Below are 27,645 nucleotides of genomic sequence, written 5' to 3'. Positions count from 1 at the left end.
TTCCTGTGGGACTGGCTGAGGCCTTGTGTTGAGGCATCACAGTCCAACTTCTCCTTTTGCCCATTCATACTTCTGTTACTTGTTGACCTCAAGTATACATCCCAATGAACTTCCTGTATGCAAATATCTGTCAAATTTGCCTCCTGGGGAGCCTGACTTACAAGAGCCCCTTCCTTTATCCTACTGCTTAGAACTCTGTTATGATGGATGGGGCTCCATCCTGTGCCATGAGGATGAGGGCCATGCTCTAAGTTTGCTGGAGTAGAAATTAAGCAAAGCCTGGGTCCTCAGTGACTGTGGAGGGACCATACTGGCCACAAATGGCTTATATCTGAGCTTCTATCCTTTTAAAGTCACTGATGTTTTGGGTCTTTGTTACATGCAACTGAGCATTAATGCTAAATACACAAAAGCTTTTTGCAAGCTGCAAGCTACCAGATGCATTTAAGGGAAGCTGGCAGGGTCGGGACTAGGGAACGGCCCCCGCTGGTCCTCTCTGGGGTGAGTGTTGGGCCTCCTTCCAGACGGATGCTCCTGGCTGTCAGGAGACCTGCAGGCTCTTTCCCATTCGTGTTGCAAGAACATTTACGTTCAGTTTCTCTCACTCTCCCCACCCACACCTTTAAAAACCTCTTCTTTGGAACAGCAGACTTTGCCTCCCACTCCAGACAGGTTTCTGTGCTAATCTTAATTTGGGAATAATCACTACAAATTGGATTTCTATTCAGCACCTCCTACACCTCTCTATTAACTCCAGTACGTTAACAAATACCAAAATATTCATGTAAAAATATTTCTCCTTTTAGAGAACATTGTTCCTTGTTCCGTGTTCCTCTGTTTAATGCCATCTGATCAGAGTTGACTATAGATTTAATTATAATTTTACTGAAACCTGACATCTCTCCATAAGACATGCAGGGAAAAGACTCAGATCGGGGACTGAGAGACGAGACAGCTGTGAAAGATGGCAGAGGACAGCTGTGAAAGATGGCAGAGTAACCTCCTTCTCCACAAACTTAATAAGAAACCAGAAAGAAAAGACACACTGGCAGAGAATAAAGTGGTCATGTTCCAATAAGTGAAAGGATTGCCACCTCTGACCGCAAATTTGCAAGGCGTCATCAGAGACAGAAGTTTCTAGAGTTCAGAGCAGGGGCTTTCTCCACTGCTGAGAAGCAGCATGTCTGCCACACATCTCACTCTGAAACTTCTATTTTGAGGGAACAGATGGGGATAGGTGGGTGGGAAGCCCAGGAGAAAGGTACGGAACGTCCAACCCTTCTAGATCAGTGATTCTAAATGGGAAAGAGTTTGTCCTCCAGCAGACGCTTGCCAACGTCTAGAGACATTGTTGGTTGTCGTAACCAGGGGTGGGGATGGGGGACGCCACTGATACTTAGTGCATAGGAGCCAGGGATGCTGTCAAACATCCCGCGATGCACGGGACCCTCCCCGTGGCAAGAAGCCATCCAGCCCCAAATGTCAACAGTGCCGAGGCTGAAACCCTGCTCTAGATGTAGGAGTTCTTTCCCTCCTTCCACGGATAAACCGTGTTCACCGGGAGTCAAGGGACTATTTTGCTTTCCTCTGACCATATTCTCTGTGTTTAACTGGTTACTTGGATAGTGTACATCAACGCAGTGAAAACCCATCCCACCCACCAAGCACGAGGCCAGTTTTGCAGTTGAAGTTCGGATACAAAGAGAACACAGTACCTAAATCATGCAGAAGAGAGCCAAGAATTAGATCAAACTATATGAGAGACTGTAATGCATGAAGAGGAAGCAGTATGGAAGGGAAAGTGTACTTCATAAATCATGTTGGAATACTGAAGATTGAATGTGGAAAAGGAATTAGATTCATACCTTATCCTACTCACTAAAATGGAAGTTAAATATTTAAAAATAAACCATAGAGGAAAAAGTAGCATCGTCAGAAGCCACCACTTACCATACTTCTTTGGAAGCATGGGAAGGGGAAGGAAATAGCATTGGCTGAGTGCCTACTGTATGCCTTACACGTATTAACGTATCCTGTTAGGACCCACAGCGACCCCGTGAGACAAGTATGACCCTTGGCTTTCAGATAAAGAAACCGAAGCATAGAGAAGTCCGGGTACTTTCCCAAAGTCAAAGGGGGAGCAATCAGAAGCACCTCACTCTGTCTGACCCCACGCCCTCTGCTGCCCAGCCACTGCCCCCCAGTCCAGGGTGCAGGGGAGGCGGGGCTGCCCGATTCAGTGCCACTGCAGTCCTAGACAGGCCTGGAGGGGTAGGAAGTGAAACAAATTAGAACCAAGGCTGGGGACAAGGGAGCTGCCTAGTGGTACAGAGCTGATGAGTGTGGCCAGGAGGAGAGGGGCAGTACGGGGACCCCAGGGGCCATCTATCTGGAGTTGGGAAGACGCATGAGGGGCTGATAATTTGTGGTCCATCCCTACTCATTCCTTCTACCAGACATACCTTAAGTCCCCTTTCTAGGGGCCTGGAGAAGCCACGTGGTATCAGAAAAGAGAGGTGCATGGATTGGGAGGGGGTGTCAAGAAAACGTGGGTTTAATTGTGCTTCTGTCACTTTCTAGGTGTATGGCCTTGACCCAGTAACCTAACCCCTCTGAGCCTGAGTTCCCTGATTCGTGCATCAGGGTAACAATGCCCACCTCACAGGATTCATGTGGAGAGTGAATGGACAAGGCAGGTAAAGGGTTAAGCATAATAAATGGTGCAGGTAGGAGCCCGATGAACACTTACTGAATAAGTGAATATATATATGTGTGCTCAATGTGTGCATTTATTCATCAGCTGTGTGTTACACACTCTTTTTTTTTTAAATGGATGCACTGGGGACGGAGCCCAGGACCTCGTGCATGCTAAGCATGCGCTCTACCGCTGAGCTATTACCTCCACCCCCCATTCATTAGCTCTGAAGAAAACATAAAGCCCAGGGAAAGGAAGTTTATCTAGTTAGTTCTGCTAGGAAGACAAGAATTTCACATTTTTCATCAGTTGTAGTTAAAACATCCTATTTTGGGAAACTGGGTCAAGCCACATCACCGAGCATTAATTATAAGTTGTGGTTCTAGCAGCCTGTGGGAAGATGAGAAAATGGTCCAGCACCTGCACTCCCACAGCAACAAACGTGCCTCTGATGACACTTTCATAAGCGCCACCCCTTCCCATTGCACACATCTTGGCGGCTTACAAAGAACTGCTAACACCCATGGTTACAGAAACCTGCCTTCAAGGAAGGTCATGTTATCCCATTTTGTGGATGAGGAAATTAAGGCTCCAGGAGGTGGAGGAATCTGCCAGCAGTGGCTGGTGGCAGAGACGGAGCTGGAATCCTGGGATGTGCGTGAGCTGATCATTGCTATAGCCTATGGTTGGTTACCTTGTTACAGGCTTAAGGGATGATGCCATAGAGGGTCCTGCCTGCTTCCATCTGCCTCTGTGTCCTCTGAGGACCTCACGTGGAGGCCTGAGGCTCCCATCTGTACATTGCACCCCATCCCCATTCCAGAGCCAGTTTGGAGCACAGGAATTATGCATCCCCTAGTCCATCATATCATTGCGTCCCAGGATCTGGCAGCACAGCCCAGGTGCTGGAATCCACTCTGGAGCTGCAGAGATCTGACCAGAGAACCTGGGTCAAGTCCAGCCCAGGGTTAGGGGTGATAGCATTTACCTGGAGTGACAGGATGTTACACAGGTAAGGAAGCTGCTATTTATACGTGACAGGTTCACGTTATCAATAATGCCCACAGCATCTTGTGATACTATTACTATGTTCTCATTGTACCGATGATGGAACAGTACCTTGGAGAGTGACACCTTACACAGCATCTCAAAGTTGGTAGTTGTCTAAGATTCCAACCCAGCTCTGTTTACTACGGTCCCATGCCTTTCTCATCGAGGCCTCCGTGACAAGTTGCACTCTGATATCCTCTATGAGTCACAGCCCTTGATTATGACTGCCACTGGGAAGGTAGGAGTTAAGCGTAATGCACTATTTGGATCCAATAACTGAATTTTACTCAACTCTTGGGTGCCTATATAGAGCTTGTGCAGATGGAACAGAGCCTCCCTGCTGCATCCCACACACGTGTAGGAGGGTAGGACCAACAGGCAGAACTAGACTGGAGTCTGGAGCACCAGTAGCCATAAAGGCTTCGGTGGGGACCCCACATGGCACCCAGCACCTGCTACCTTCAGAGATAGGGAGCTATGGTCTCCTTGCTCCCAGAAAGCTTTCCCAGCCTGCTTCTTACTCCTCTTCCCTGGGGCAAAGGGGAGGGTCTGGTACGATTCATGAGATTGGAGAAAAGGCCTGAGATTGTGCCTACCAGGCTCTCCCCAGTGTTCTCCCCTTTGACCCTCCTGCATGTGAGCACCTGTTTTCCTCCTGGTCCTGCCACCCCCACACCATGCTGTTCTGCCTTGGGTAGGATGTTTGAGGAAATTCAGCCTAAATCAGAGGAAAGTATTGAGAAACCAGATTGTGGCTGCAGAGTCAAGGTGCTTTTCCCAGCTCTAGATCTGGCTCTTTGATGACTCTTTTGTCATGTTGCTGGGGACCCATGGGGGAAAGGGGCTGGATTGATCTTTGTCTCTGTGGTTAGTGATAACTAACACGTCCAGGGGAGTCTGGCGGCCCCGATTCAACCTCCATCCACGTGTCCATCTCATCTCCCACGTGCTCTGACCCACTTGGTCTGCACTCTTACTACACCCGGAAAACCCCTGCTCAAGGCCTGCATCTGCAGCTTCCTCCCTGCTGGCAATGCCGAGACCGAATAATACAGTCTGGAAGGAGCTGCAGAGGCCACCTTGCTCAGCCCCCCTGCTGGGGAAGGGGCCATCTGAACTTGGCTTTCATGCCTTGCTTTTGGGAGCAGCCTCTCCCGTAACTTGGCATTTCTGCTTCTTCTCAAAATGTTTTTTTCAAAGACAACGAGAAATCTGCCTCCCTGCTACTTGTCTGGTACAGGCACCCATTCCAGGCGGCCCTCCCTGGGCACTCGAACCCTCTGACCCCTTGTGCCTTAGGAATTAGATGCTGCTTCACTGTTCAGTGGGCATGAAACAGGCAGTGCCAGGTTCCTTCTCCCTGGACACCTTAGAACACATGGTTCTAAGCTCCCTGAGGCTGGGACAGTGCTCCAGGCATCTCTCTCTGCCCCTTGTGCCTGGCACAGAGGAGGTGCCCAGGAAACCTGTTAATTATCTGGGCCCAGCAGGCATTTCAGATGGGAGTGCAGGGTAGGCTGTGTGCACGGTCTTGTTCATTCATCACCCAGGGTGTCTTCCCAGCCTTCGACTTGCTCACCGCGTAAAGGTGGAAACTGGCATGCATACAGAAAATCATAACACTGCGTGGCCTCGGCTAGGAAGGAGCCATGTCGGAGATGCTGAGGGAGCGTGGGAGGGAGCAGTCAGCAGACCAGCACTGGGATGAGCTGAGCTCAGAAGGATGAGCAGGAACAGCCAGTGGGTGTGGAGCAGGCAGGGCAAGCAGCAGGAAGTGGGGCTGGAGAGCTCTGGCTTCCCACTCCCCATGGCCTTTTACTAAAACATCAGGCAGACAGCTGCAAAGGTACATGGACAGTTCTGAATAAAGATCATCATATGCCTGTGATGTTGCTTATAAGTACGTGTGTTCCACACTTAGGATGACCAGCTTGTCCTGGTTCGCCAAGGCCTTTCCTGATTTTAGCACTGACAGTCCTACTTCCCAGGAAACTCCTCACTCTTGGCAAACCCTAGCTCTCAAGGCTGGAAGGGTGGCCTGAATGATTATATTCTATAAACCCTTTCATTATCTTCTGACTGGTACAGTTACAGTGCGTTATAATGCTTTTGTGACAAAGGCATTAATGAGTTAGTTGCAGATATTTGGAATATACTGCCATTTTTGAAATTCTGTATGGGGATTCCTTTATATTTTCAACATGCTGAGCCCCTCAGCCTTCAAGGGGCTCTGGTGCTGGTGGAGGACGTGGAAAACACAGAGGTGAGAGACATTTGGGGACTGCGAGGAGTGAGAATGTCGAAGCCATAGGGGATGTGCCTTTGGGCAGGAAGGGTTGTGGAGGTGAGACTGGAGGGGTGGGCAGTGGTCACAGGGCTTTGGGGACCAGGCTGAGGATTCAATCTTGTCACCCTGGGAGCCTCGAAAGCTGTCACCCAGAGGAGTGTCATGGTTGGATCAGAAAGTTTGCACAGGTGGAGTTCGCACAAATTGGGTGGGAGTTGCAAAGGCCAAGATCAGAGGCGGACGAGCATTCTGGGAGCTGCTGTCATTATGCAGGTGAGTGTCATAGAGATGTGGAGAGGGGGACTATTTAGCAGGAGAAATGGACAGGACTCAGGGCTCTGAGTGTGAATGTGAGGCAGCAGGAACTGACTCACTGTGGGCTCTGGATACAATGATGACCACAAGGCAGGGATTTAAGGAGGATGCTGGGTTTGGCTTTGGAAGTGTTGTTTGGGCCCTGGGACATCCCCTTTGTAGAGGGATGTAAATGTCTGAAACTTAGGAGAGAAACATGGGCTGCGGATAAATACCTGGCTATTATTCACCTTCCAAGTCCAAGGTGATTGAGTTGGGTGAGTTACTGATGTTGAAACTGAGTCCCTCTAAAACCAAGTTCCCCTGCCAGGTTTATGATTAATCTCTCTATCCAAAATTTTATTCCCTTTCTTGTCCCCTCTGACCTCAGTCCTGTGCTAACTGAACATGAATCAACGAGGGTCAGATGACTAAAATTCCTGTTGTCGATAATGTCGTTAATGTACCAAAATTGCTGTTATAGGTATCATCCTTAATGTACAAACTCAGGCTGTTTCTCCAGGGCAAGAGGAACTAACAGACTCCCAGCCATGGACCACCTAGCCAGAGAGTCATAAACCAGAGACATCCTGACTCCTGAATCTACAGTGAAGCAATGTCCCAGATGATGATTAATCCCAGCTTCTTTGTTCTTTCCTTTTAAAAACCTCTCACTCAAAGACCAAGTGGGAGTGGATCTGAGGCTTGTCTCCCACTCCCTTGCTTGGTGCCCTGTAATAAACGCTGTACTTGCCTTCACCACAGCCTGGTATCAGCAAGTTGACTTTGCTGTCCGTTGGGTGAGTGGACCCCATTTTGGTTCAGTAACAATGGAGGATGAGAGTGAAAAGGCAAGAGGCTCCAGCCCAGTGCTGAGATAGGGGCTGACTCTCCACATCCTAGAGGAAGGACTGAGGGTGGTCAGCTCAACCAGGACAGCAGACTTTTCTGGTTGTCTTCAATGTGCATGACTGTGCTCATGCACAGTCGGATCCTTGGGAATCATCTGGAAAGTCTATCCTTTCTGGTGTGATCCAGTTCTACATAAGATGACACTGATAATATGCATTCACTTCTCAGGACTGTGAGTAGTCAGGAGCTAATGTATGCACTGGGCTCATTATGCAAAGAACCTGTCCTGTGGCACAGACAGTGCTCACTGATCCTTTGCTCCTGCCTCTCCTCTGCTAGGATTCTGGAATTGTCTGCAGCTGCCAACACACAGCCCTTGTCTTCTTCCTCTAGGTATCTGAAAGCCTGTATGTGCGCATCTCTTGAAAACAATGAACTTAATTGCCAGATTTGTCTTAAAACAATTCTGGCTATAAGAATGCTCAATTTAAGTCAATTTCTATTTCTCAATAAGAAAAGCTAGGAAAGAGAAAGCATTGTGCTGGGGACTCAGGAGATGGACGCTGCCGGACTTAAGGACAAGTCTCTTTCTGAATTTCTGTAAAATGAGGGTGTTGAGCTGGACGAGCTGTCTAGACCCATCCCAGACATGCTGGGTATATGATTCTAGCCAACATGAACGGATCAGGGCATACTAGTGCATGAGTCAGGAAGATTAAAATATGGCTCAAAACAAGGAGTTAAAATGGTAATTTTCAAGATTTTATGTATTTGTTCAATAAATATGTATGGAATACCCAGTACAGATCAGGCACTGTCCTAGCTGCCGGTGAAGAATCATGCTCCAAGCGTCCTGTAAGTAAGAGTCTAGAGGGGGGGCGCCACTGAGGCAGTAGCTGCACAGTGTGAGGGAGACGGAGGCAGGGAGGTCGGAAAGGGAGCTGTTCCAGTGGTCCCGGCTCCCTCACCTAGCTGACAACTTTCCCTAAGGATGTGCCTGCTCCACCTCTACCTCCATAAGACAACCTGCTGAGTCGCCCAGAGGATGTGGTGCACCTCACTTTGGAAGGAGTATCCGTCCTGGGAGGGGATGTGCTCATCCTTCCCGGCGGCGGGGCGAGCTTTCCCAGTGTCAGTGCACATTGACGCCTCAACTTGTGCCTGAACTATTTTTAACCAGCTGTCGCCATGGCAGCGTGAGAACCACTGGGAAAGATGTGGCCTTTCTGACAGCATTCAAGATGCTGGCTGCCCTCTCATCTCGCTTAATCCCCTGCGTGCCAGAGCCGAGATAATCTATATCAAATCCCTGCCTTCTGCTGGCAGAGCTTGAGCCCAGCCACCTCTCTGTGCTTTCTCATCTGCAAAGTAGGGACTTAAATAAAAAGAAAACAAAAACAAACAAAACACCTCCCTTCGTGGGTCTGCGGTGGAACTCCAATTAGGTTGTTAATGCTTGAAAGCCCTCTGCATGGCCCATGTTCATTTCTGCAGCCCACGTCTTAATGGCAACAGCAACCCCGCTTCTGCCCTTCACCTCTGCTTTATGGGCTGATGCCCGTTAGCCTTCTACGAGTGTCTGTGAAGTCTGGAAACATAGGCAGTGCACTCCAAAATTTCTAGCTAAAACCAGAAAATGGCCACGTAGGCAATGGCTGGGGCGTGGAGTGGCGTCTGAACATGGCCTCTCTCCCACGTGGTTACAAACAGAACTGCAGCAGATAGGGTGTGGCTGGGATGCCTGCAGCCAGGGAGAGGTTAGCACCTGTCTTGGCAGGAAGTGATGTCTTTCTGGAGAAAAGCTGCCACTGAGGGGCAGGAGTGGTTCCTGGGGGCACAAGCCTAGGACGGAGCGGCCGCCTGCATGGTGTCGTGGAGAGCCAGATGGCCTGGAAGCCTGAGCTCAGGGTCCTGAGCCCTGCTGAGGGGCCCTGGGGAGGCTTCGGATCTGGTCTTGGTTCTGAAAAGAGCCTGAGAAGCATGGTCCCCATCGAGGGTAGGAGCACATCCGGAGGGAGCACATCTTGATTTCTCCTCCGGGGGGCCCTGGGGAAAACTGGAGCGACCTTCTAATTGGAGAGGCCAAGACCCTGTGTCAGGGTGCCCTCAGGCCATAGCAGATTTGCTTAAGACAGGCGGCAGCAATCCCCAGGGAAAATGATCCAGACCTTTGCTGGTGCTAGGCAGTAGTTGGAACATTCAGGAAGCCAAGGAGACATCCTGTGGGCTCTGTCTGTGCTGCTGAGAGACTGACTCATCCATTCATCCTTTGTCCTCCCTCCCCATCCCCCAAGGTTATCCATAAAGGCTGGACTTGAGCAACAGGGGTCTGATCTATGACGTCATCCTAGTCTCCTCTCCAGGCTTGTTTTAAAAAATAACTTCTATTTTTTCTCATAACACAAGTAACTGACCCTTTGTAGGAGACTTAGAAATGTAGAAAAGCACAAAGAAAAAGAACCAGGTATAATCCAATCACTCAGAGATAACGGATCTTCATATTATGGTATCTGGTCTTTGCTGCATGAATATGTAATAGTATGCATGCACATACATACATCTATTTATAGAAATGAATATTTATGCAATGTGTAATTGTTTTTAGAAAAAAAAGGTGTCAAAGGTGGTTGAGAGCTCAGACTCTGGAGTCAGGCTGCCTGGGTTCTAATCCTGGCTGTGTTCCATGCTGGCTGCGTCGTCTTGACTGTAACTTCTCTGTGCTTTAGTTTCTTTATCTGTAAACTGCCAAATCGGTTGATGAAAATAGTATCTCATTATTGCCTGAATGTGAAGTTCTCTCTTGGTCACTCATGTTTCTTGGAATGTGTTTCCCCAGCCCCTGTCCTTTGGGAGGTATGCCCCACGCTTTCCTGGCGTGCGAGGGTGCTGTGTATCCCTGCCATTCCCCAGCTTGGGGCTCTGGGCCCCAGCCAGTCTGCCTCCTTAGCCTCTGATTATTCACCATCTTTGCTGTCTCTCTGGCTTCTCCCTCTGTGTTGGTTCCTTTCCACCAATCAATACAATCAATTAAAGGGTTGATTTCAAAACATGCTCAAGTCTCTCCCATTTTAAACAAACAAGCAAAAACTCTTGCTGAATGCTGTGACCTCCTTCCCTTGGCAACCCAACTCCCTAAGAGTTGTCTAGACCCCTCATCTAAGTTCCTCATCCCCCTTTCTCAACCTCAGTCTGGTTGCTGTCCCATCTCCCACCCAGACTGCTTGGGACCAGCTTACCAATGTCCTCCTCGTTGCCAGATCCACTAGGCACTTCCGTCTTTCTTCTCACTGGGCCTCACCAGTGCATTTGGCACTATCACCTGCTCCCTCTTTCCCTTGTCTTCCTGGACCACACACTCCTGCTTCCTGTCTCCCTCCCTTCTCCTCCCCTCTGCTCATTCCTTACCGGTCCCCTTCGTACATTTCTCTCCTTGAATGTGCTTTTTCTCAGCCTTCCCTGCTTTTTCCTTCTGCTCTCTGAGACCCTGACTGAACTCACCCCCACCCGTATCTTCACTACTTTGTAGATGTGGACAATTCCCAAATCTCTCTCTCTTAATTCAGACGGCTTTCCTGAGCTGCTGACCCACATAGCCAACTGGACTCCTCCATTAAGACACCCCCTAGAGCCATAAAATCGATGAGTCTCAGATAAAATGAAACACCTTCCCTACAGGTGCAGCCCTCGCCTTTGGTCTCTATCTTTGGAAAGGGTCAGACTCATATCCCTATTAAAGTGTCAGTGACTCATTTCAAAAGAAATCAAAGCAGTGTTACATTAATGGATGAATTTTTGGAAGAAGAAGATGGAAGTGGGGCAGGGGCATCTAATGTCGCTAAAATCACGACGCTGCTGTGCTTTGTATTCTGGTCCTGTAAGAGGCAGACCCTGATGCTTGACAGACAATCAACACTTATCATTACTAAATGAAAGGAGGCTCATGGGACCAAGAGCAATCACTTTTCAGGAAGTGCTTTAGCCGGAAGGGCTCTCAAAGATCATCTGGTCCAACTGCAGCCCAGAGAGGAGTCTGTGGTCCTCAGCACACATCTAGCAATGCAGAGAAGCACCCTCAGACCTCTCCACATCCCCGTGTGGTTTCTCCGAGGGCCACTAGGCAGGGCCAGCAAACTTACCCCTGCAATGAGCTGAGAGTCTTGGGCGCAGGTAAAAGCTTTTGACCAGACACGGGTTTCCTTCCCCCTCCCTGTCCTCGGGCACCCCTGGAAAGGTGTGGGAGCTCCACATTGCTCGCAGAGGATTTTCTTACCTCTGGCTGGAGTCCCAGGCCCTGAAGTCACAGGAAGGCATGTGCAGAAGTAGGTATTGACATCCTAGGGAGGGAAATGCTCTCTTTAAAAAAAAAAATTACTTATTATAGAAAAATTGAAGCATACTAGGACAAGAGACAACGGTCCAACAGTACCAGATGAATCCCCGCGCATCCAGTACCCAACTTCAGCTCAGTCCTGTCACAGATACGTTTCCCTCCCCCAGTGCTCTTTGTTTGTTTGGCTGGTTTGGTTTGGTTCTAGATCATTTTAAAGCAGGGTTTCTCAAATTTTTTTGGTCTCAGGACCCCCTGGCACTTTCAGAAAATATTGGGGACCACCAAAGGCTTTTGTTTATGTGGGTTAGCTATTGAAACAGAGAAACTTTAAAATATTTACTTACGAATTCATTTAAAATTCATAACATACTTATTACATGTTAACATGTAACGCTTTAACATGACATACTTTTTAATGAAAAGTAACTATTTTCAAAAAAAATAAAACCTAGCAAGAAGAGTGGCATTGTTTTACATTTTTACAAATCTCTTCACAGTCTGGTTAGTAGGGGACAGCTGGACTGGAGTGTTGGTAGAAGGTGGCTGAGTTCTGTGTGTGCTTCTGCATTCAGTGGATTAGAATTTGTTGTTCGGTTGAAATACAAGAAGAAAATCTGACCTTGTACTGATACGTAGTTGGAAACGAAAGGCATATTTCAATAGTCTTTTCAGATATTTGTGGATATTCTTCTTTGATACTATAGTGAAGCCTAATAAATCCTGATTTCTTAAATTTTAGTTGCACTGTGGAATCTGAAATTATCTCAATGAGCTTTTTGTAATCTGTTACATTAAAATCCATTGTCCTCTCTTGCACTTTGAGTGGATTTTTTTAACGGTCATAGATGATTTTGTTCCATCAGGTCTTAGTTATTTGGAAAATGTTGGTTGACTAAGTTATGTAGACTTTTCCAAATGTTTAATGACATATTTCATTACACAGTATCAAAAAATTGCATTTGTTAATACCATCACCAATTTCATCAGATTGTCTTTATATTGACAAGTTGGCAGATACAGGTTTTCTTATATTCTAATTTTCACTCAGAAGTTCAAATTTTGTGATTGGCAACAAAATTTGTCCATTATTTCACTTAATGATACTTGACTTCATTCATCTTTGGGAAAACGTCTGCTGAATACCCAATAGAGTTAAGTCTGTATTGACTGTAATTCGCGTGTTATTCTTTCAAGTAAACATCATGCCCTATGAGAAAGCAGCTAGTTTAGCTCAGAACTCAGATAATACCACAAGGCCAATTCCTTGAGATAACTGTCATCCTCTGAGATGCTGCAGAAGTGCTTTATGGGTCCTTTTCATCTTGTCACATGGAATATTAAAAAGATGTATTCTGGTGGGGGAGGTGGGAATAGCTCAGTGGTAGAGCACATGCTTAGCATACATGAGGGTCTGGGTTCAATCCTCAGTACCTCTATTAAAAATTTTTAAAAAAATTAAACAAAGAAACAATTAAAAAAAAGATGTATTCTAAAAGGTCAAGATTGATCAGAATTAACAGTTTTTATTGCTTTATACAGTATGTTCCTAAGTGAAATAGGCTTTTAAGAGACTCGTGACTATGTGGCAGTCAAGAACGCAGTGACTAGGCCAGTTTGGTGCCACTGCCTTGATACGGGCTGAAGCACCAGCAGTTTCAGCCACCACTGTTTTTGCACCATCACTGTAAATGCCAAAGCAGCGAAAAAAGATAAATAACATCTCAATATTGGTTTTTATTATTATAAACAGTTTCATTTTTATTCGTTTATTTACTTTTATTTTGGTAGGGGGAAGGTAAATGAGGCTTATTTTTAGAGGAGGTACTGGGGATCGAACCCAGTGCGTGCTAAGCATGCGCTCTACCACTTGAGCTATACCCTCCCCCTCTTAATATTGTTTTAAAAACAGTTTTGATTCTGCACGCTCCTGAGTGAGTCTCAGGAATCCCCCTCAAGGGTTTATGGGCCTCACTTGGAGAACTGCAGGTTTTAAGCCAATTCCAGACATCCTAACATTTACCTGTAAATAATTAATATGTATCCCTTTTAAAATCTATGTAACAAACATAGACTTAGAAAAATAACCTCAACACTAATATCACATGTAAAACAATTACTCATATTTCTTAACATTGTCTAATATCCAGCCTGTGCCCAAATTTCCCCTAATGTCTCAAAATTTTTTGACAGTTGCTTTGTTTGAATCAGCATCCACATCACGTCCACATGTTGCAATTTTGGCTATGTCTCTAAAAAAAATCTTATTTTAGTGTCCCTTTCTCCCTCCATTTTTTTCCTTTCCACTTTGTTGTTGTTGAAGTACTGGGATCATCTGTGTTATACAATTTCCAGCTTTCTGGTTTTGGCTGCTAGCATGCTTGTGTCATCGTTTAACATGGTGTTTGGTCTCCCATATTTCCTGTAAATACCTTAGATCTAGAGCAGGGTTTCTCAACCCTATACCATTGATATCTGGGACCAGATAGTTGGTTCTTTGTTGCGGGGAGCTGTCCCGTGCACGGCGGGATGTTTAGCCGCACCCCGGGCCTCCACACACTGGGTGCAGTTAGCATCCCCACGCACCAGGCTGTGACAGCCAAAAATGTCTCCAGACGTGTCAAATGTTTCTCGGAGGGCAAATCACCCCAGGGTGAGAACCACTGATCTAGAGGCTCTGGTGGCTTGATTAGACTCTGATTCAGTTTTTGTATCGGCAAGAATAAGTCATCAGTGGCTCAGACTATTACTGCATCTTATCAGGAGGCACACGGTCTCTGATTGCTCCGCTTTTAGTGATGATGTTAAGATTGATCCATGAGTTCAGGGGTTGTCAATCTAATTCATCAACTTTAAAGCTCCCCAACAACCCTTCTAAAAGTGTTAGCATCTATTGGTGGTTGCAGCTTTGATCCATTATTTCATTAGAGATTGCAAAGCAGTGATTTTTTTTTCCAGTTCAACCATTTGCATCTTTTTTTATTGGCTGGGATACTTTTCCAAAGAAGAATTTTCCCCAATTAACTATTTGGTTACCCTGAAATGCTGTCCATACAGAATAAAGTAAGATGGGTCTGATTTTTTTCTTTTTATTTACTAATTTTCAGAAAAATGGGTTGGTGCCTGTGGAATAATAATAGTAATAATAATAATAATAATAATAGTAATAATAATAATAATAATAATAATAATAATAATAATAATAATAATAATTTGCTCTTTATCCCAGGTTCCTGAGTGACAGGAGTGTCCTTTGCTCATAATGATCTCTTCCAATCACACTGGAGTTTATACTAATGAGGTGACTTAGGGTGGGGCCCCTACATGGCCTCAGGATAGGGCTTGTCTCCAGAAACACCCAGTGATGAGAAGGGGGAACTTTCAGCCCTGCCCACCAACCTGGGCTGGTGACTGAGCTCTAAAAAACTTTCCAACAGTGAGGCTCAGAGAGCTTCTGGGTTGGTGAGCACACGGAAGTGCTGGGAGGACGTGGAAGCTCTGCTTCCCTTCCTCATCTCTTGCCTGTGCACCCCTGCCACGTGGCCGTTCCTGAGTTGAATTCTTTGTAATAAATGTCAAGAAAGTGTGTTCCCCAGTTTGGGGAGTTGTTCTCGCGAATGATCAAATCTGAGGAGAGAGTTCTGGGAACCCTCCATTTTCAGCTGACTGGTCAGAGGTACAGGTGGCCCCCGACTTGCAACTGGCACCTGAAGTGGGGGCCTTCTTGCAAGACTGACCCATATTTTATTCAACTTCCGTATTTTCATGAATATGATCTGTTATCTCAGGGTCGTTTTAACTAGGAATGCTCTCTTTTCTAATGTGTCATTTCATTCATTTATTGATTTGTTCCTTTATCCATGCCATACCATAAGGAGGTAACATCCCAAATATCCTGGGATACTGCTTGTTAAAAAGTTAATTCCTGGGCCCTGCACAGGGTACACAGAGTCAGAACATTTGGGCACAGTGATGGGTGGACATTTTCAATCAGCTGCCCAGGTTATCCCTGCATACCCCAAAGTTTGAATGTCACTTTTCTAGGGTGCTGGTTCTCACCCAGGAACTTGTTGTAAATGCAGGTTCTCAGGCCTCATCCATGCTGCCTACATCAGGAGCTCTGAGGGTGGGCCTGGCACTCTGTATTTTGACAAGCCTCCATGTGATTCTGATGTTTGCTCAAGTGTGAGAGCACTGGGTTAAGGGCAAGAGTCCTCCACCGAGGCTGCACATTAAGAGAACTCTCAAGGATCTTTTAAAATTCCCGCTGCTCAGGCCCCCGCTCCCAGGGCTCCTGGGTGAGGTGGTCTGAGGTGGGGTCTGAGCAGCGGTAAGCTCCTCAGGAGACTTCAATGTGCAGCCAGCGACAGAATGGCTGGTCCAGGACACTGTTTCTCAGGGGTGATCTGCATCCCGTGGGATGCTTGGCAAAACCTGGAGACATTGTTTTGTTGTAAATGGGGGGTTGTTACTGGCATCTAGTGGGGAGAGATCAAGGAGGCTGCTAAACATCCTACAATGCGCAGGACAGCCCCCCAACACCCGGGGCTAAGATGTCAACAGGGCCGAGGTTGAGACATCCTGGTCTAGGAGAACAGTCATACCCAAGAATCTCATCTCCTAGACTTAGCCAAAAAACAACAACAACAACAACAACAAAAAGATATATATCTGCAGAGTATTTGTTCATTTTCAGAAACAAAAGACATTCCGTAGCTTAATTATCCCTACCCCTACCTTCACGACAGCAAATCCAGATATGCTTATATGCTCTAACATTCATAAAAGGCATCTCCAATACACATGCAGACGCTTGCAGAAAGACGCGTGTACATGCCTGCCCACATGCACGCTGACACTCATATTTACTAAACTACACACACGCAGTCACACAGCCTATGGTAACTCACAGGCATTAAACTGCACACACACACTCACACACTGACAACCCCACTCATTAGTGGCAAGGGTGTCCTAGGGCCACCCAGAATTCTCATGCCCTCCTCATCCCCATTCTCCCTTTGCCTTACCTGAATGGCCTGGGTGTTGACACGGTGGAGATGCCACAGGCCAAGGTCATGGCTGCACGTCCTTGAGGTGCTAACCAATCAGACGGGGTAGAAGGAGACCCTGTACTGGGCATGGTGTCGGGTGCAGCACGAGGGAACAGTGAGAAGGGACCCACGGTCCCAGGCACTCCAGGAACCTGAGAGGGACGAGGGCAGGGAGACAAAAGGAGTCAGACTGATGCCCAGAGAGCTCTGGGAGGAGAGAGGGAGAAAGGGTGGGCAAGGGCGTGGGTGGATTTGTGCCAAGGTGCTTGATAGAGCGCACTGCCATCGCTGTCTGCTTTGGTTGTCTCCTCAGCCCCTACCCAGATGCAGGTGGAAATATTTGCTAAGGGCCCGCTCGATGTTTCTTTAGACACTTCCACACATGTCTTAAAAGACTGCAGGGGAAAGCATGTGGGTTTTTGAATCCCAGGTCTGCCACTTGCTGGCTGTGTGATCATGGGCATGTTGTCTGGGATCCTTGGGTCTCTTAGGTGAAAGGTGAGGATAACAATACCTACTTCAAATGGTTTCATAAAGATTAAATTGCATGACATGCACACATTTCTTATATAATGCCTGGCATAGGGCAAGCCCTTAAGAGTACCAGATCCTTTCCCTTACCCTCCATCTATTCCAGCCACTTTGGACTAATTCATATATGTCTATCTCCTAGAATACAAGCCTCCCCATGCCTTGTTGAATTGGAAAACATTTCCAGAAATATGGTAGCTGAGTTAAAGGATACGACCATTTTAATGCCCTTTCAGATTATTGTCAATTGCTTTTCAAATACTACTTCTGGATATTTTTTCCAATGGCTGTCTCTCAAAGACATGAACAAAACTTTATGTATGAAGGTGTGCATGTCAGTGCTATTTATAAACAACCTAATTATACAACAGAAGGATAAGAACTGACTTAATCCTGTTAGGAATAAGGCAGCGTGTAGTCAAAGAAGCAATTAACAGCCAAGCCACTTGTGAATGATGCTACTTCTTGATAGATTATTGATTAGCCGTTGAAAAACAAATACTAAATAGTAAAATTAAAAGCTCCACCTGACCAAATGAAAAGAGAAAACTTGAAACTGATTCTCAACAATGATTACAATGTTTTAATACACATGCATTCGAATACAACGTTAGATAACACTTTAAAGTGAAGCTTGGCAAACTTTTTCTGTAAAGGGCCAGACAGTAAATATTTTAGGCTTTGCAGGACAGATGGTGTCTGTCACAACTACTTAATTCTGCCGCTGTAGTGTGAAAGCAGCTATCAACAGTATGTGAATGAATGAGTGTGGCTCATGAGCGTGTTCTAATAAAACTTTATTTAAAAAACAGGTTGCAGGCTGGGTTTGGCCCAGGGGCCAGTTTGCCAGCCTCTGCCTTCAAGTGAAAAGAGTTCTGTTGTGAATATATGAGAATATTTTTCTTTCTAGATTTCCTTTTATAACCTTACCATATGATCATCTTTTAAAAATTTAAGAAAAAGATGGACATATAATGTTAAGATGGGCAAAAGTACTGACTTGATGACTCACAGATGGAATACCAGAGGTGTCATAAGCACACGAAGAATAAAATATTCACCACTTATGAAATATGAAATGGAACTTTCAAAAAGCTTTAAATACCTAGCGCTTACAGAAGTGTAGTGAGAAAGGCATGCTATTTATTACAGTACCAGTGGGAAGGTAAATTGGCAACACTTTTCTACTCAGAAAATTAATAAGACTCCTGTGTCGTTCAATCGTTCAAAGTCAGAAAACTTCAGAAACTATAAGTAATGAGGGGTGATCACTCCAACCAAATATGAAAATAAAATGTAGAGTTGGAGTCATGAAATTAATGTGGAACATAAGAGACAGACAGAACGACAGAGAAGGAGAAAAGTTTCAGAAATACACCCCAAGGCAAGTGGAAATGTATTATATCTTACAGGTGGCATTTCTAACCAGGGAGAAAAATATATTTATTGTTTAATAAGCAGTGTTGGGACAACTGGAAAGCCATTTGGGAAAAAAACTGGGTTCCTACCTCACCTCTTCCTCTGAATTAGTTCTATATCAGATTTAAATGAAAAAAAAAGTACCCTTAAAAATCGAGTTTTCTTTTAAAGAATAAACTCAGAGGAAGGAAGGCCTTTTGAAGTATGACACAGAAGCCATAAATGATATGACTATGGAATAATATTTTTCTTAAAAAATTTTTTGTCTTACTCAATCAGGTACAAACATCACTTTGACAACACACTGTGTTGGGGAGGGTGCAGGAAAACACGTTCTCGTACATACTGCTGTACTGAAACCTGGCAATATCTAGCCGAATGAAAATGCACATACTTTCTGATAGCAGTAATTTCACTCCTAAATATTTACTGTATAAATATAAGTGCACATTTAAATGAAATAGATACAAGGTCACTATATATTTCAATGTTGCTTGTAATAGCAAAAGATTGGAAACAAAAAAATTCAATGTCTGCCAACAGGAGACTTGTTAAAAATAATGTTGCATATGTTACATATATTCATACAAGGGAAAACTCTGAAAATTATGCAACTGTATGAAGAATGGCAATGCTCTTTCCTTATTGGTATGGAAATATTGCAATATATTTGTTAAGTGAAAAAGGCACAGTGGAAAATGGTGTCCGTACCATGCTAAAATGTTATGAGGTAGAAAAAATGTGTACATATAAATGTGTGGGTGGTTTCTGGAAGGATATATGAAAAACCTGTAAAAGAGGACATATCTGGAGACGAGAGACAGGTGGCTAGGTGGAGGAAAGGGAAATAAATTTAATTTTCATTCTATACCCTTCTATAATTTCTTTGAATTTAAAATAAAGCAACGCTTACTTAATTAAAAATTTTGTTATTTATTTTTTAAAAAAATTTTGGGAGGATAATTAGGTTTTTTATTTATTTATTTATTTTAATGGAGGTACTGGGGATTGAACCCAGGACCTCATGAATGCTAAGCTAAGCACATGCTCTACCACTGAGCTATACCCTCCTCTCCCCACCACCCCACACTACCTATTTAAAATTTAGATTTTCTAACAATATTTAATGATCTGGGGAAAGATTGTTCTCAGCAGCATCTTCCATTTTTCCACTTGAATGGATAAGAACAATCTAAAATTTAACGTGTCCAAATCTGCCCTCTAGACTCCGCCCAGAATCCGCTCCATCTGCCACTTGCCTCACATCACTTAATGGTGACTCTATTCCTGTAGTTGTTCATGTTGAAAATTGTGGAGTTATCACTGGCTTCTCTGTCTCACATCCTACACCCAACTCTGGCCACACTTGCGTTCTTGCTCTTTCTGGAAAATCCCAAGCTACACCAGCTCCTGCGCCGTTGTACTGGCTGTGTGGTCCCTCCTGGGGGAATCCTCCCACAACCAGCATATGCTTCACCCCTCTTCTCACCCAGGTCTGTGTCCATAAATCACCTCACTGAGAAGAAAGCAGCCCTCCAGTCAGCACTCCTGACCCACTTTTGCTTTGCTTAGAAAAAATTACAGGGTTTCCATGACCTTTTATCACAATATAGAATTTACTTCCTTTTATATTTATTGTCTTTTATCACTTGACTAAGCTTCATGGGGGCATTAATTTTTGTCTATGTTGTTCATTGATGTTTCTCTAGTGACAATATAAGCCCACAAAAACTGTTTGCTGAATGAATGACTAAATGAATTACTATAATAAAAAGTTTACAGAGCACAATATAAAAGTGCACTTATAATATAACTAGAGTTTTTATAAAAATGTATTTAAAATGTTTAAAGTTTTTTTTTTTAAAGATGTTACATTATGGGCATTTGGATATCTTGCAATATTTTTTCTTCCTGTTGCCCATGGAAGAATATTCTGTCATTGATGGTTTGGCTTCTTCTCCTCCCCCATCTTCTGGGGGAAGGAATGTATGTGCTAGCTCAGATTCTTCCAGGGAGAACTGGGGAAATGGGTAGAAAGAAAAGATGAACTGCAAGAAGTGAAATAAGTTTAATTAACTTAATATTGGGAATGGAAGCAGAGTCCCCCAGAGGAAGAAGAGAAACTTGAAAAAGGCAAGTGAAGGGCTAAGGAACTTTGGGGACACCGCAGGGGGTGGGAGGTGACAAGAGGATGGAATTGGGCCAGAAAATTCTAAGAATTGTTTCTATAGAATATAAATAGATTCCCTTTGATTTTCTTTAAGAATCTGCAGTGAAGATCTCAGTTGTGTTTGATTACTTGCCAGGACTGGACCACATGGATTCCTGCCCTTTTTAGTGGGTAAGAAATATGTGGCAATATTACAAATGGTTTGTTCAGGGTGGTGGCTTTGTGTTATTTTAATTTTTTCTTTATATTTGTCTGTTCTTTTCATATTTTTCCATTATAAATAGATTGCTTTTGTAATAAAGAACATGCTTTAAAATTTTTCTTTACCCTCCATCCCTTAAAGAGTCTCAGTGTAGCAGTCAGTAGCTTGCCGGAGGCACCTGTCCTTTGCCTGCCTATTTTAGGCAGCCTCCAGGGCCAGGAAAGGGACCCTGCCTTGCAGCAGCCAAGGTCTTCCCCTGACCATTGCTCGGACCCTCTTGGCTCTGACTCTCACACGACTCTCTCTCTGGCTGGCTCTGTTCTGGGCTTGCCTCAGCTTCCCAGGACCCTCAGCTATTGGCTGCTTTGCATGGGGCCCCTTGTCTTAGCGCTAGCCCTTTGGACCAGAAACTATAGCTGATCTACCTTCATCTCTCCTTAAAATGGGGGTTTGGTTAATAGCTGTACCCGTCTGACTCAGGTACATGAAATCTCTTAAAAAAATTTTTTTTTATTTTATAAAACTCCATCATGATGCTCAGTGGGGGCTACTCTTCTAGATCATAGGAGAGGGGGCTTTGGGCTGCCACCTCAAGTCACCAGTTGTTCTGGTTTGCCGAGGACTGAGTGTTCTTGGGACATCAGCCTCTTCAGTGCTAAAACTGTGAAAGTCCCTGGCAAATCAGGATGAGTTGGTCACTGCTGTCATCACAGGCACCATCAGCCTTGATCACCGCTGTCTTAGTCAACTTCTGAGTTTAGCCGTGAGAAGGACCCTCTTCCCTCTGGTACAAGTATGCTCTCGTTACAACAGATGAACAAGATGCCCATTTCTCTCCTCACTTATGGAAGGAGTCAGATTAAAATGCAGGAACTCTCCTACACATTTGCTGATCTAAAGGGAGTGACAGAAGTGTCAGAGCAGGACAAGGGGCTCCATGCCTGCCCACGCCACCAGCAGAGAAACACAGCCAAAGAAAATGTGGCAGAGGGGCTCTGAAGGGTCTTCTGCTCAGATGCCATTCCTGGTACAAGCCACACAGGGCTCCCCTGGGGTCTGCAAATAAGATCTGTATCTCTACAAACAGGTCAGCTCAAGGCACCCAGTCCCTGGAAATTTTGCATATCATGAATCTCCTTTGAGATGAGAAGGGTTTTTAGACAAAATTATTTTAAAAACACAAGGCTCTCACAGGACCCAAAAGCACAAGCTCACAGCTTCTAACTAGGTTAGCTAAACAAGGACACTCCTCGGAGGAAACTGCTGGCAGGGACTCTATTTTAGGCATTTCAGAGGAACACTGGTGATCATGACTTACACTGGATAGAGTGGCTATTTAGAGACATTTATTTTTGCCGAAATATTTGCTGAGTATTTTTATAAAGTATTTCAAATCTGAAAAGATAAAAACAATTTCCGTAGGAGCCTTTAGAAGAGGGTCGGAAAGAAGACGGTGATCATAACATGGTACATTTGCGTTGTGACGATACTGATACTTTTCAGACCAACCCTTTACAGTGAAGCCGTGAAGAACCAGAGCACAGACGACAGCATAAATTTGGCATAAAACAAATCTTGTGAGCTTGTGGCCTCTGCTGGTTCCCCCAAGGCCAAAAGGACAGGATAATACTAAAGAAGTTCCGAGGGGGCAACAACTCTTTCCATTGGGAGCAAATGGGCGTTTGGGAATTGTGAATGTATTCAGGTCTTGGGATTCAATTTTTAGGCAGCTTGCCAGGGATGGGTTCCAGCCACCCAGACCACTGTCACTGTGCCCCTTCCAGGTGCGGTCACCTTCGCCCCTGCTTCTTAGAAGGAGCTGGTCTCAGCAGCTTCAGGCGTCTACAGGGCCATTCCGGTTAGGGAGTCTTGGAGGAGATGTGGTGCATCTGAGAGCCTTATCCCTGGTTCCACATTAAAATCATCTGGAGGCCTTTTTCACTCCCGCCTCTTTGGAGATGGCCTGCACTCTGTCTATGGAGTGTGTACCTACTTTTACTTTAACCTGAGCACCCAATTCCCTCACCTCTTTCCTTGCCTTTCTCTTGCCTTACACTCTATGCAGTATCTCTCTAAATAAATCTACTTTTACTGAAAAAAAAAATTAAAAAAAGAAAGTCATCTGGAGATCTTTTAAAACCATCCATGTTTGGGTTCTCTTCCATTCAAGTAAACAATTTCTGAGGGTGGGGTCCTGGTATGGGTACTTTTTTTTTTAATAACCCAAATAATTCTAATGCAGAACAACCTGCATTAGAGCCTCTGCTGAAATTCAATGCTGTTCAAACTTTAATGTGCATGTGAATCACTTGAAGAAACTAACACAACATTGTAAATCAACTATACTTCAATAAAAAATAAAAAATTCTGCATCTGTATCTCTATATATTCATGTATATGTGTATAAACGTCTGTTTTCCCCATCAGAAACTCAGTTGCGTTTACCAGCACACCACTAGATGTGAAGATACCAGTTTTCCAAAATATCTTCCCAAGTTGCTCCCCAGCACAATTAGAGGTAAGTTTTAAGAGGCAAAAGTCCCTGGGATTCTGGTCCTAAATTTCCATGGCTCTGATGCTAGAGCCTTTGTGATGATATGCATTTATATATACATACACAGGTGTATATGTATTCAAGTATATACGTGTGTGTATACATACATACACACACACGTGTGTGTGGGTGTGGGGGGGTCCTCACTGGGTATACCACCTTACATCAATATTACTGCTTCACAGGATGGTGCCCAGAGTTTGGTGGGGAGTCAGGAAGGTCTCACTGCTTAGGAAGCCATGGACCATCGTGGTAGCCCACGACAGTTGCCTTGAAGTATAATATCCCTTGGGTGACTTATTCCCTTTACTGACTAAATGAACCAGAACGGGTAACCAAACCAGTCTTGCTAAGTGTTTCCATGCTTATAGATTTGAAGAGATAAAAGGAACCTAGGAGTTATTTGCAGAAAATACTTCTTGTATCCTGGAAATCTCATCCAAATAAATAAGCTGTGAGCATCATGGGGAGAGGGTCATCAATGAACTGATTCAGGTGGTTGAACTCAGAAAGCTAACGGTCAGGTGTTTATAGATTATCTTACTCTGCTTGGGCTGCCATAACAAAATATCAGACTGGGTGGCTTAAATAACAAAAATTAATTTCTTTCAGTAATGGAGTCTAGTAAGTCCAAGATCAAAGTGCTGAATGACTCAATTCCTGCTGAGAGCTCTCTTCCTGGCTTACAGATGGCCATCTTCTTGCTCTGTCCTCACATAGAAGAGAGAAGAAACAAGCACTCTCTTGTCACTTCTTATAAAGGCACTAATGCCATCATGAGGCTCCACCCTCATGACCTCATCTGACCCTGAGTACCTCCCAGAGGCCCCACCTCCAATACCATTACATTGGAGGTTATGACATCAACATGTGTATTTGTAGGGGACACAACTCAGTCCATAGCATAGATTGAGCCCTGAAAGCTATGGTCAAAGAAACAGGCTTCTCATGGAGTTCTTCAGTGAAGCAGTCACCAACCACCTTAAAAAAGACTGAGATCCTACACTAGACTGTAGCAATGATTCTTAAAATCAACATGAGATTTTCTTTACTGGAAATACGGAATTCAAATTTATATTCAGCAATAAGAAGACTGTTCAGTAGTGTTATAATGATTAGGAAAAAACCATTATTTGATCAAAGATGTAATCTTAAGCATCTAAGATGATTTTTAAACTAACTTAATGAAAGAATAAATTTCTGGTAAAATTCAGGAAGTTTAGGAAAGGAAGTTTAAGGAGAAATCTGTTTCATTACATTTGAAAATGTAATATAAACTTAAAATAATCAGAATGAGGTGACATAAGTAGAAGGAAAGATAGATTGACAGAATAGAATGATGAGAGGGTATAGCTCAGTGGTAGGGTGCATGCTTAGCATGCACAAGGTCCTGGGTTCAATCCCCAGTACCTCCGTTAAAATAAATAAATAAACTACAAAAAGCTACAAAAAAAAATGACCTGATACACTTAAAAATGATCATATTGGAACATTGCTTTAATAATGAGATCCAGTGTGGTTGAGGATGCACTTAAAAATGAGTAACAGGTCATGAAAATTGGTACAATCTTCCTGGAGGACACATTTGCAATCTGAATCAAAAATACTAAAATTTTGCATACTTTTTGTCTAATATTTTTCTCTAAAAAATAATTCTGAAATTTGAAAAAGATTAACTACAGGACTTCATTGCAGTGTTATTTACAATAGAGAGAAATTACACGAAACCTTCACATATTTAATAGAATTGGGTAAAGAAATTAAGGCTCATGCAGGCACTAAAATATCATGTTGCCATTAGCAATTAAGTAGAAGAATAGCATTCAGTGCTGTGGAAGTAAGTTATCAGAGTAAAAAAATACCATCTAAATTGATAGCCTTACAGCTGATTATTCTTGAGGAATAAAAGAAAGGATGCAGGGTACATACAATATACTCTATAGTTTAATTCTAGTTTTGTAAAATTGTGTTTATATTATATATTATAATATATATAGACTCTTTCTTGCTCATCTGCATTTTCCAAGTTTTTAACAACAAGCAGTGTAATGGTCACATTATGCATTTTTTATTTACTTTCTGGCTAACAAAATTCTATTTTCTTTGGGGTGGCATCAGACCAGAGCAAGGAAAGGAGTCATTTCTTGGTCTAAGCCAGCCATAGCACTCTTGTTTTCTGTTTCCCCAACATCTCTTGCAAATGACTGATTTCTAATAGAAAGAGTCAAGGCGAATAGATAAACAAGAATATACGGTATAGCACAGGGAAATATATACAAGATCTTATGGTAGCCCACGGAGAAAAAAATGTGACAATGAATATATATATGTTCATGTATAACTGAAAAACTGTGCTCTACACTGGAATTTGATACAACATTGTGAAATAATTATAAACCAATAAAAAAATGTTAAAAAAAAAAAAGAGTCAAGGTGAATCGGCTGTGAGCTGTACTGCTGGGGAAGGTGTGCTCTTCTGATAAAAGGGACAGATGGGACTGGCTCCACATCTTCACAGTCTTCCTGTCTGGAAAGTGGATGTTATGGCTGGAGCCGTCAGCAGCCTTCCAGTACACTCAAGGGAAAGGCCACCAGTATCACCGCTAGTTCTGAAAGTTTTGAGCTTCCGATCCATCATTAGCCACCGCCTACCTTCAGACATTTTGTTATGGAAGAAAACAAATCCCTTTGTTTACATGCACTTTTCTGTTACTTGCAGCAAAAGGCATCTCTAACTGATTTAAATGTGCAGTGAAAAGACTTGAAAGGAATTTCTTTTTTTAATTAAAAGGTGGACTAAAAGGACTGGAAGAATGAATCTGTATCTAATCTTATTTTCTAGACTATACCTGCAACACACTGTAATAACAACCCAGTAAAAGTTATTTAAAAATTTATAATAGTCTGGATCACATCCAGTCCCACAATGTTGGTCCCCCGAGACCTGGGGCAGCCCTGGTACTAATTTGCTGGGTAATTTTGGGAAACTACCTCACCATTCTAGAACTGAGCATCCCAATCTGTGTGGAGACAATGAATCAAAGAATTCTTAAGGCTCCTCTCTAACAGCTCTAGCTAAAGAGCTCAGTGCTCACCTCTGAGGCTGTCATTCTCTCCCTTATGGACAATAACTGACTGAAATAATATATTCTGTGCAGGGAAATTGCTCAGGAATGGGAAATAAACACTGTATTTCCTTGGCTTAAAAAAGAGTACAGACTGGTGGTTACCAGAGGTGGGGAGGGCTTTGGGGGTAGGTGAAATGGGAGAAGGGGGTTAAAAAGTACAAACTCCCAGCTATAAAATAAAAGTCAAGGAGATGTCATGTACAGCATGGGGACTATAGTTAATAATACTGTGTTGTATATTTGAAAGTTGCTAAGAGAGTAAATCTTAAAACTCTTCATCCCATACACAGAAAATTTTGTTTAATGATGTATGGTGATGACGTTAACCGGACTTATTATGGTGATTATATCACAATATATACAAATGTCAAATCATTATGTTATACACCTGAAATGAATATAATGCTACAAGTCAATTGTATCTCAATAAAATAAAAAAACAACAACAACAACAACAATAAAAACCCAGAGTGCGTAGGGAACCACAGCACCAAGGACCTTTGTGGTGTCAGAACACCATGGGATACGATTCTCTTCTAAGAGTGTAGCGAATTCTCCCCAGATCTTCCAAACCAAGCCCAAATCCTACAACACATTCTTTCTAAGACCTTCTTACTGAGATGCTCCGTGCTTCCCCGTGGTGTGTGTTCGCCCTTGCTGCAACAAGTAATAAATCCAACTTGCTCAACTATTGGCTAGAAGGCAAAAACTGTTATTGTTACTATTAGCAATTATTATTTTAAAACTAATTATTATTGTTATTAATCCCGTGCGTCTAGCATATAAGGTGCATCTCTGGGGAAGTGGCTGCAAAATCACCAGAAGGCAGACTTGGAGTAGGTTGCAAAAGACCTTTGCCTCATATTCTCTTGTATGAAATGGGTGGCATGGAACAGCAGAGCACTGATTCACACACACACACACACACACACACACACACACACACACACACACACACACACACAAGAGAAGCTGACAAATATTGATCTTTAGAAGGTTCCTCCATGAAGGGAGAAAGCTTGTCTTTCTTGTTCACAGTGGAATCTCCAGCATGCAAAGGCATGCAGATCACATCACTGAGC

The 27,645-nt window shown here is 43.9% G+C and overlaps 1 long non-coding RNA gene across 1 annotated transcript in view; it reads right to left on the bottom strand.

Annotated features, from left to right (window-relative positions):
- Window positions 1-27,645, bottom strand: part of LOC105092234 (uncharacterized) — a 45,017-nt gene that overhangs the window by 13,597 nt on the left and 3,775 nt on the right. Inside the window, exons 2-3 of the long non-coding RNA XR_010378303.1 lie at window positions 16,536-16,711; window positions 11,449-11,512 (exon numbers count right to left, since the gene is read on the bottom strand). This is a non-coding gene — a long non-coding RNA (uncharacterized LOC105092234). The remainder of the gene's footprint in view (window positions 1-11,448; window positions 11,513-16,535; window positions 16,712-27,645) is intronic.

Source organism: Camelus dromedarius, chromosome 29 (genome assembly GCF_036321535.1).
Source record: "Camelus dromedarius isolate mCamDro1 chromosome 29, mCamDro1.pat, whole genome shotgun sequence".
In the NCBI taxonomy this organism is placed as follows: domain Eukaryota; kingdom Metazoa; phylum Chordata; class Mammalia; order Artiodactyla; family Camelidae; genus Camelus; species Camelus dromedarius.
This window is presented reverse-complemented; position numbering and strand designations above follow the sequence as displayed.